This window comes from Channa argus, chromosome 13 (genome assembly GCF_033026475.1).
Source record: "Channa argus isolate prfri chromosome 13, Channa argus male v1.0, whole genome shotgun sequence".
Lineage (NCBI taxonomy): Eukaryota > Metazoa > Chordata > Actinopteri > Anabantiformes > Channidae > Channa > Channa argus.
In genome coordinates this window covers 24,174,766-24,183,738 of record NC_090209.1, presented here as the reverse complement: position 1 = coordinate 24,183,738, position 8,973 = coordinate 24,174,766, and positions in this window count along the sequence as shown.

Below are 8,973 nucleotides of genomic sequence, written 5' to 3'. Positions count from 1 at the left end.
CACAGTTACAGTCACTGATCTCTGCAGTTTGACAGCTGTAATGTGGGAGCGCATGGCACGAGCCTGAGACACAGCCACCACAAACACTCTCACATACAGAATGATGATGGTGGAAATGGGAAGGATAAAGGCAAAAACCAGGTGAACAACTCCAGAGATATTAATCACACATTCTCCATAGCAGGAGTTATACCTGCCAGGTTGTCTCAAATTATGATTTAAAAACAGAAAACTGTAGGAAAAGGAGTAAATCCGACACAGCAGAACACAGATTTTAACTCTCTTTAGAGTGACTTTGGTGGAATAATGCAGAGGGTCACAGATAGCAACATAACGGTCGACTGATATCAGCATCATGTTTGCTACTGAGGCATAGACAGTGATAAACATTAATAAATAGTACAGAACACATATCAGGTCACCCAGGAACCAGCAGGGTTCTGTTAAGAGAATTTGATACGGCATCACAAAGAGTCCTACAAGGAAGTCTGAGATAGCCAGAGAGAGGAGGAGGAGGTTGGTGGGAGTGAGGAGCTGCCTGGAGGGACAGAAAGTTATTGCTGTGATATTACAGTCAGTAATATCTTTAACATAAGAAATTGTTTTATGAACAGCAATGACATTAGAAATGACAGTGTTTATAAAGACTGTTTACAAGTAACCATCTTACCAAACCATTAGGATGTGATGCTCAGAAGTCACTTATTACTATTAATTTTACTACAACAACATATCATCACAGCTAAGACATGTATCTGTGCCTGAAGTGGGAGATGGAGATGATGACCAGCAGGTTAAGAACCACAGTGAGCACAGAGATGAAGGACAGCAGAATGTAAATGAGCATCGACTCAGATTGAGGACGTGTGTGTTTCTTGCAGGAAGTGTTGAGGAGCTGTGGAAAACAGAGTTTAGCTTCATCCAGTGTCTCCATCATCAGAGAAACACAAAGATGAAGCTGCTGAACACTTGCAGCTTTCTGAGCAAACCTATGTGTTATACAAGCCCCCTCCAGCCCCGTCCTCCTTCCTTTCTCTTAGCCATCCCTCATGTGTAAAGAGAGCATGATGCTCTCTGTCACTCTCTGAAACTATTGAATCCCTGGTGTAACAGGTTGAGTTTGTTCAGCTTTGGCTGCTACACAAACAGCAGCCTCACTCATTACCTTTAGGGAAAACTCAATGGGCCTTGTGCAACAGAGGCTTCATATTCTTATGTTTCCTAATCAAAAGAGTGCTACATGTCAGATTCAGCTAACTCCCTTAATACCTGTAGAGCTGAAGAACTACATGTCCAAGGGATTTAATAATAAAGATTTTTAATAGTCCAGAGGACGACAGTCAATGAAATATTAATTTGCCACTAACATCATGTGATACTACACTGACAGGTGTTTTATAAACGAGGATGTCACATTTAAGGTTTTTAGCTTAACTCAATAGCAGGTTGCAGGAAGGGAGTTTAAACAAAATGGGAAGAATTTATTTTTACTCAGCATGTGGCAAACAGACAGGCAACACAAGTAGCCCTCAGTGCAGCCTGGGGTATTAGGTCAGGCCTACACTTCGTACCTGTATGACAGGCATCACAAACATTCATATAAAAACAGATCCATGAGAAAATGGACCTGCAGTTTCTGAATGTAGATTGTAATCTAATGTATTTGCTGCTGATATACAGGTTTAATATTACAGTTTTTAAAACTGCCATGTCTACACGCTAAACAAGGACTCCCTCCAAGCTCCTATTGGCCTACTCTGCTCCCTCCCTGGTTGCACCTGTGCCTGGACTTCATTACTAACTTATCACCCTTGGAAGTTAACGGGGCCATTTTAACCATTGTAGACAGATTTTTCTGAAATGTGTTTCCCTTTGTTCTGTTTTTCTTATCTCAGCCTCATATCCTCGTGTTTAATGTTTTGCTACCTGTCGTGCTTTTTTTCATGTCCTCCTTGACTCCTGAGATGTTTGCCCTTAATAAACCTGTTTATCAGTTAACTCCCTCTCGCCGTCTCTTCACTTGGGTCTGTCCTTATGCAAAACGTGACAGAAGTGCCAAATTGGACGTTGATGTTTGTTCAAAAATATAAATGTCAGCAGTTTTGGAATTAATAAATCTGTTGATGCTGTTGTATTTCTAATTTGCATAGATAAGCCATAGACAGTCTATGGTAGAGGTGTGCAGGGCTGGATATAGTACAGATGTTCTCACTTGAAGTGTGATTGGTGCCTGAGGTGGGAATTCATTAAAAAGTGCACCTCTACTTACATTTATATTTAATCATTCGGGCGATGCGTTCATCCACCTTATAAGTGAAGTAAAAGGCAAGCAAAAAAAAAATCATTAAAGCAAAGTGCTACGAGAAGAAGTGTTTTCATTTTATGAGAATCAAGTGCAGGAAAGAACAGAGAGGATTTTGGGCTTTAAGATTTTAGTACAAAGCTTCAGAAGAGTTCTGTTTTCAGCAGTTTTCTTTCATTGTATTGGAAGTGAGGCTGCTAAGTATTTAGAGTTTGGTAACTCAGTGGTCACTGAGCTGAAAATGCCATATTTAAAATGAAAACATTAGAACCATCTCTACTTACAATAATCTCCAGTGCGACCTCACTTCCCACTTTGACCTCAATAATAAACACATAGCAGAATTATCACCTTTCTGACTGTTTCAACCAAAAAACTGAGAAATTATAACGTTGTAAAAGTAGAATTCATAGCAGAGCTGCTGTGTTGGATGCATTAATTTGCAAAGGTGGTCATAATGTTATGCCTGATTGGTTTGTAATGATAAAATACTGAATGACATAGTTACAAATAACATTAAAATATGGAACTATAATAAAAGAAAAATATTGATCATCACACTTCAAAAACAACACCTAAAAAGCTAACCAAAAACTATTTAAGTTTATGTCTCATTTCAGTCATTTCTGGTAATTTCATTAAAGTATGTTGGCCTGATAGGAGCTGGGACGCAGTATCTCAAGTGTAACAATGAGTTTTACTGATTTTCTGAACCAGGGGTAGAAAAGACCATAGATCACAGGGTTTAAACTGGAGTTAAAAAATACAAGAAAAACAATAAAGAGGTTATTTGAGGAACCCAAAATGATGTCATAGCCAGAGACACACACACAATAATATGGACAGTAACACATAATATACACAGCAACAACAACTCCAAGAGTCCTGGCTGCTTTCAGCTCTGATTTCTTCACAGTTACAGTCACTGATCTCTGCAGTTTGACAGCTGTAATGTGGGAGCGCATGGCACGAGCCTGAGACACAGCCACCACAAACACTCTCACATACAGAATGATGATGGTGGAAACAGGGATAATAAAACCTAATGCAAGGTCAAGAGCTACTATGACATTAATCACACATTCTCCATAGCAGGAGTTATACCTGCCTGGTGGTTTAAGGTTGTCAAATAACATAAAGCTGTAGAAAATAGAATAAGTCCAACACAGCAGAACACAGATCTGAACTCTCTTCTGAGTGATTCTGGTGGAATAATGCAGAGGGTAACAGATAGCAACATAACGGTCGACTGATATCAGCACCATGTTTACTACTGAGGCAGAGACAGTGATAAAAGGTAAAAAATAAAACAGAACACAAACCAGGTCACCCAGGAACCAGCAGGGTTCCATTAGGAGAATTTGAAACGGCATCACAAAGAGTCCCACAAGGAAGTCTGAGACAGCCAGAGATAGGAGGAGGAGGTTGGTGGGAGTGTGGAGCTGCCTGAAGGGAGAGAGAGTCATTGCTGTGATATTACAGTCAGTAATATCTTTAACATAAGAAATTGTTTTATGAACAGCCATGACATTAGAAATGACAGTGTTTATAAAGACTGTTTACAAGTAACCATCTTACCAAACCACTAGGATGTGATGCTCAGAAGTCACTTATTACTATTAAATTTACTACATCAACATACAGTAACATCCAAGATAAGACATGTATCTGTGCCTGAAATGTGAGATGGAGATGATGACCAGCAGGTTAAGAACCACAGTGAGCAGAGAGATGAAGGACAGCAGAATGTAAATGAGCATTGATTCAGAGTGAGGACGAGTGTGTTTCTTGCAGGAAGTGTTGATTTGTGGAAAGCAGAGTTCAGCTTCATGCAGTGTCTCCATCATCAGAGAGAAAGAGGAAGATGAAGCTGCTGAACACTTGCAGCTTTCTGAGCAAAGTTATGTATCATACAACCAAGTATTTTCTCTCTCTCTTTTTCTTCAGCCCCCTCCTCCTTCCTTTCTCTTAGCCATCCCTCATGTGTAAAGAGTGCATAATGCACTCTGTGACTATCTGAGACCCTTGAATCCCTGGTCTTTGGAAAAAAAGTCAATGGGCCTAGTGCTACAAAGGCTTCATATTCTTATGTTTCCTAATCAAAAGAGTGCTACATGTCAGATTCAGCTAACTCCCTTAATACCTGTAGAGCTGAAGAATTACATGTCCAAGGGATTTAATAATTAAAATTTTCAATAGTCCTACTATTGACACCTGAGGCTGCCTATTCTGCTTTGATTGATATCAAGTTCCATTCACAAAATGATCATTTAAGAGTAAAAAGAAGAATTTCAATGTGGTCCAGAGGACGACGGTCAATGAGATATTAATTTTCTGCTTACAGCAGGTGATACTACACTGACAGGTCTTTTTTAAACAAGGATGTCACATTCAAGGTTTTTAGCTTAAATCAAGTGCAGGTTGCAGGAAAGGAGTTTAAACAAAATGGGCAGAATTTTTACTGAGCATGTGGCAAACAGACAGGCAACACAAGTAGCCCTCAGTGCAGCCTGGGGTATTAGGTCAGGCCTACACCTCCTACCTGTATGACAGGAATCACAAACATTCATAAACTGTGGCTGGATTTCAATACTGGCTTATGACCCTTGGAAGTTAACGCGGCCATTTTAAGCATTATAGACAGATTTTTCTGAAATGTGTTTCCCCTGTCCAAGCTCGCCTTATTTAAAGAACATGCAGAGCTTGTGACAGCAGTTCTTCCACATCAGTGAACTTCCCATTAACATCATTTCTGACAGAGAACTGCTATCGAGTCCCATCCTGAGTTGTTTTTCCGCTCATGCCTTTGAACTTTTGGAATAAATAGCGACCGAAGCGTCAAATCTGTCTCCGCCTCAATTTTGGGTCTTAACTCTCATTGTCACACTGTGTCTGTCAAATCTGCTTCTCATCACCTCAAAAAAATTGCTAAGTTGTTTAATTCTCTCTCTCTGACAGACTCCAGCAGACTGGACTATGGTAATGTCCTCCTCTCTGGTCGCCCAAATACCTCATAGAACAGTTCCATTTACATTTAGTCATTTAGCAGACGCTTATATCCAAAGCGACTTACAAGTGAGGTACAAGGCAAGCAAAAATCTAAGTCAAGGAGAAAACATCAAAGCAAAGTCCTATCAGAAAAGTGTTCACAGTTCACGAGATACAAGTGCAAGAGAGCAGAAAGCGTTTTTTTTTTATATATATATATTAAAGATTTAAGTGCATAGGAAGATTCGGAAGAGTTCAGTTTTCAGTAGTTTTTTGAATATTGGGAGAGAATCAGTTGAGCGTGCCGCGTTTGGTAGCTCGTTCCACCATCGTGGGATCATTGCGCTGAACAGTTTTGCTTGGTGTCTTCTATGCGGTGCTGAGACCACCAGACGTCGTTCGTTGGCAGACCGCAGCGGGCGAGAAGGATTGTAGACTTGAATGAGTGAGTTGAGGTAAGCGGGAGCTGTCGAGTTAACAACCCTGTAAGCAAGAGACAGACCTTTGAACCTGATGCGAGCAGCAACAGGAAGCCAGTGTAGAGATCTGAAAAGTGGTGTGACATGGGTCTTTTTTGGCTGATTAAAAATTAGGCGAGCTGCCGCATTTTGGATCATCTGCAAGGGTTTGATTGTGGATATTGGTAACCCCATCAACAAAGCGTTGCAGTAATCAAGACGAGATGTGACCAGCGCCTGTACAATGAGTTGGGTTGTATATTCCGTGATGTAGGGTCTGATCTTCCTGATGTTGTAAAGAGCAAATCTGCGAGCCCTAGAGACTGAGGAGATGTGGTCCTTAAAGCTCAGTTGGTCGTCGATGATGACCCCCAGATTTTTGGCCAAGTTAGTGGGGACAATCACTGTAGATCCAATGTTGATGCTGATGTTGTGTTGCATCAAAGGTCTGGCTGGGAAGACAAGGACTTCGGTCTTAGAGAGGTTGAGTTGAAGGTGTCTCTCACTCATCCAGGCTGAGATGTCTGAGAGACAGGCAGAAATACGCGATGAGACAGTGGAGTCGTCCGGTGGAAAGGACAGGAAGAGCTGTGTGTCATCAGCGTAGCAGTGATAGGAAAGACCATGTGAGTGAATGATGGCACCTAGGGATGAAGTATAGATAGAAAAGAGGAGAGGACCAAGAACTGAGCCCTGCGGCACACCGGTAGAGAGGCTATGAGAGTTAGAAAGATGCCCCCTCCAGGATACCTTGAAGCTTCGTCCTGATAGGTAAGAACAAAGCCAGTCTAGAGCTGATCCAGAGATGCCCAAGTCAGAGAGTGTGGACAAGAGTATCTGATGGTTCACAGTGTCAAAGGCTGATGATAGATCAAGAAGAATTAAGACAGATGATTGACCTGTGGCTTTTGCAGCTCGAAGATATTCCACAACAGTCAGGAGTGCCGTTTCCGTGGAATGACCCCTCTTGAAGCCAGACTGGTTGACATCGAGGAGGTTATTCTTGGAAAGGAAGTCTGAGAGTTGGTTGAAGACTGCTCGTTCCATTGTCTTGGCCAGAAAAGGAAGGAGGGAGACAGGTCTGTAGTTCTCCACTACAGAGGGATCAAGAGAAGGCTTCTTGAGCAGTGGGGTAATCAAGGCCTGCTTGAAAGAGGTTGGAAAAGTCCCTGTTTTGAGAGATGTGTTGATGACTTGTGTAATAGCTGGCATGAGTGCAGGTGCAACTGCTTGAAGAAGAGCGGAAGGGATTGGATCCAGAGTGCAGGTGGTCGGATGATTAGAGAGGAGGAGGGTGGATACGTCATCCTCAGTCAGAATTGCAAATGATGAGAGCATTGCAGTGTTGGAAGAGGTTAGATGGATGTCATCATCTGGAGGAGAGAACTGTGAGCTGATAGCTGCCACCTTGTTGGTAAAAAAGTTGGCAAAGTTGTCAGCAGTGAGAGAGGTAGATGGCGGTGGTGAAGGTGAGTAGATGAGTGATTTAAAAGTGGAGAACAGCTTTCTGGTGTCCGTGGTGTTGCTGAGCTTCTCCTGGTAGTAGTTGATCTTTGCCCTGGTGACACTGTGAGAAAAAGGTCCAAGGAGATTCTGATACTCAGGAAGGGCAGATGGAGTCTTGGATTTGCGCCACTTCCTCTCAGCACTCCTGAGCGTGGTGCGTTGTTCACGGATCCCATCAGTGAGCCACGGATTAGAAGGTGAGAGACGGGCGGGTCTCGAAGACATAGGACAGAGACAATCCAGACATGATGAAAGTGTATTGCAAAGACTGTCTGTGGCTGCATCTGCATCGCAGATGGAGAGGTCCTGTGTTGGGGGCAGAGTTGCGGAGACCAGCGAGGAGAATCGATCCGGGTTGAGAGACCTGAGGTTGCGCCGGAATGTTACAAGTGTGGGAGGAGATTGCGAAGGTCTCGGGATAAGGACTGTGAGTTGAATGAAGAAATGATCCGATACATGCAGAGGAGTGACCAAGATGTTGTCTGTGGTGCAGTTCCGGGTGAGGATGAGGTCGAGGTTGTTGCCAGCTTTGTGGGTCGGAGGAGTGGAGACCAGATTCAGGTCAAATGTGTTTACAAGAGCAAACACATCAGCCGCCTGTGGTTTCTCTGGGTGAATGTTCAGGTCTCCCATGACGATGAGAGGAGTGCCATCTTCTGGGAAGTGGGACAGCAACATGTCCATGTCATCGCAGAAGTTCCCCAGCTGGCCCGGTGGTCGATATATCACAATCACCATGACTGCAATCGGTGCTGTAATCCTAACGGCATGATATTCCAGAGAAGACAGATTGCTGAGTGGTGCTGTTGAGGAAAACTTCCAGGTGTCATTGATGAGGAGTCCAGTCCCACCCCCCCGGCCTGATGAGCGAGGAGTGTGAGAGAATGAAAAATTGGTGGAGAGTGCAGCTGGGGTGGCTGTGTTCTGTGGCATGATCCAGGTTTCTGTAAGTGCAAGCAGGTGAACAGCTGAGTGTGTAGCAAAAGCTGGAATGAAGTCGGCCTTGTTCACTGCAGACTGGCAGTTCCACAGGGCAAGAGAAAAAGAGGCTGGTGGCAGAGTGGTCTAGGTGAGAGTGCGCCGGTGAGAAACATGTCGTCCCCTAGTAGGGCGCCATGTCCTACGTCTGCGAAGGAGAACAGGGATCTGCTGAAAACACATAGTAAAACAAAGAAAAGGCTTTTCGGAGTAGAAAGGGTTAATGTAGAGCAAAGTAGAGAAATAGAAGTAGAAGTTTGAAATAAACTACCTAGTGTCCTCGTTCGGTGGACTCGCGCAGGTAGACTCGCTTGTCTTTACACCGTCGGTCTTCACACAAGGAGGGCTGAACAAGGGCAGCCCAACAGGTGCCTTAAATATGGTCTTAATTGGCTACAGCCGAAACCGCCCCCTCGTTGAAACCAACCTACCTCTTGTGCCTTTGTTAGGTCAAAGGTGTGAACGCTTGGTGATTACTAGGCTGAAACTACCACCAACAACAGACCAAATATCCACTTCACCAGAAGAGCAAAACTTTCTACCTACAGTTCTTAACTATTACAAACAACCAGACTAAATCAGCAGAATCAAGAAAAATGACATAAACTCAGCTACCTCTGAAACCAACAAACAAATTTCAAACAGTACTTACTAGTTGAGTATATCTCCTGTCCTGGCTTGGTGCTTGTCCTAGCTTACCCAGTAAAAACCTAAGTTTTTAAATGGTCACTCCACTTAAAA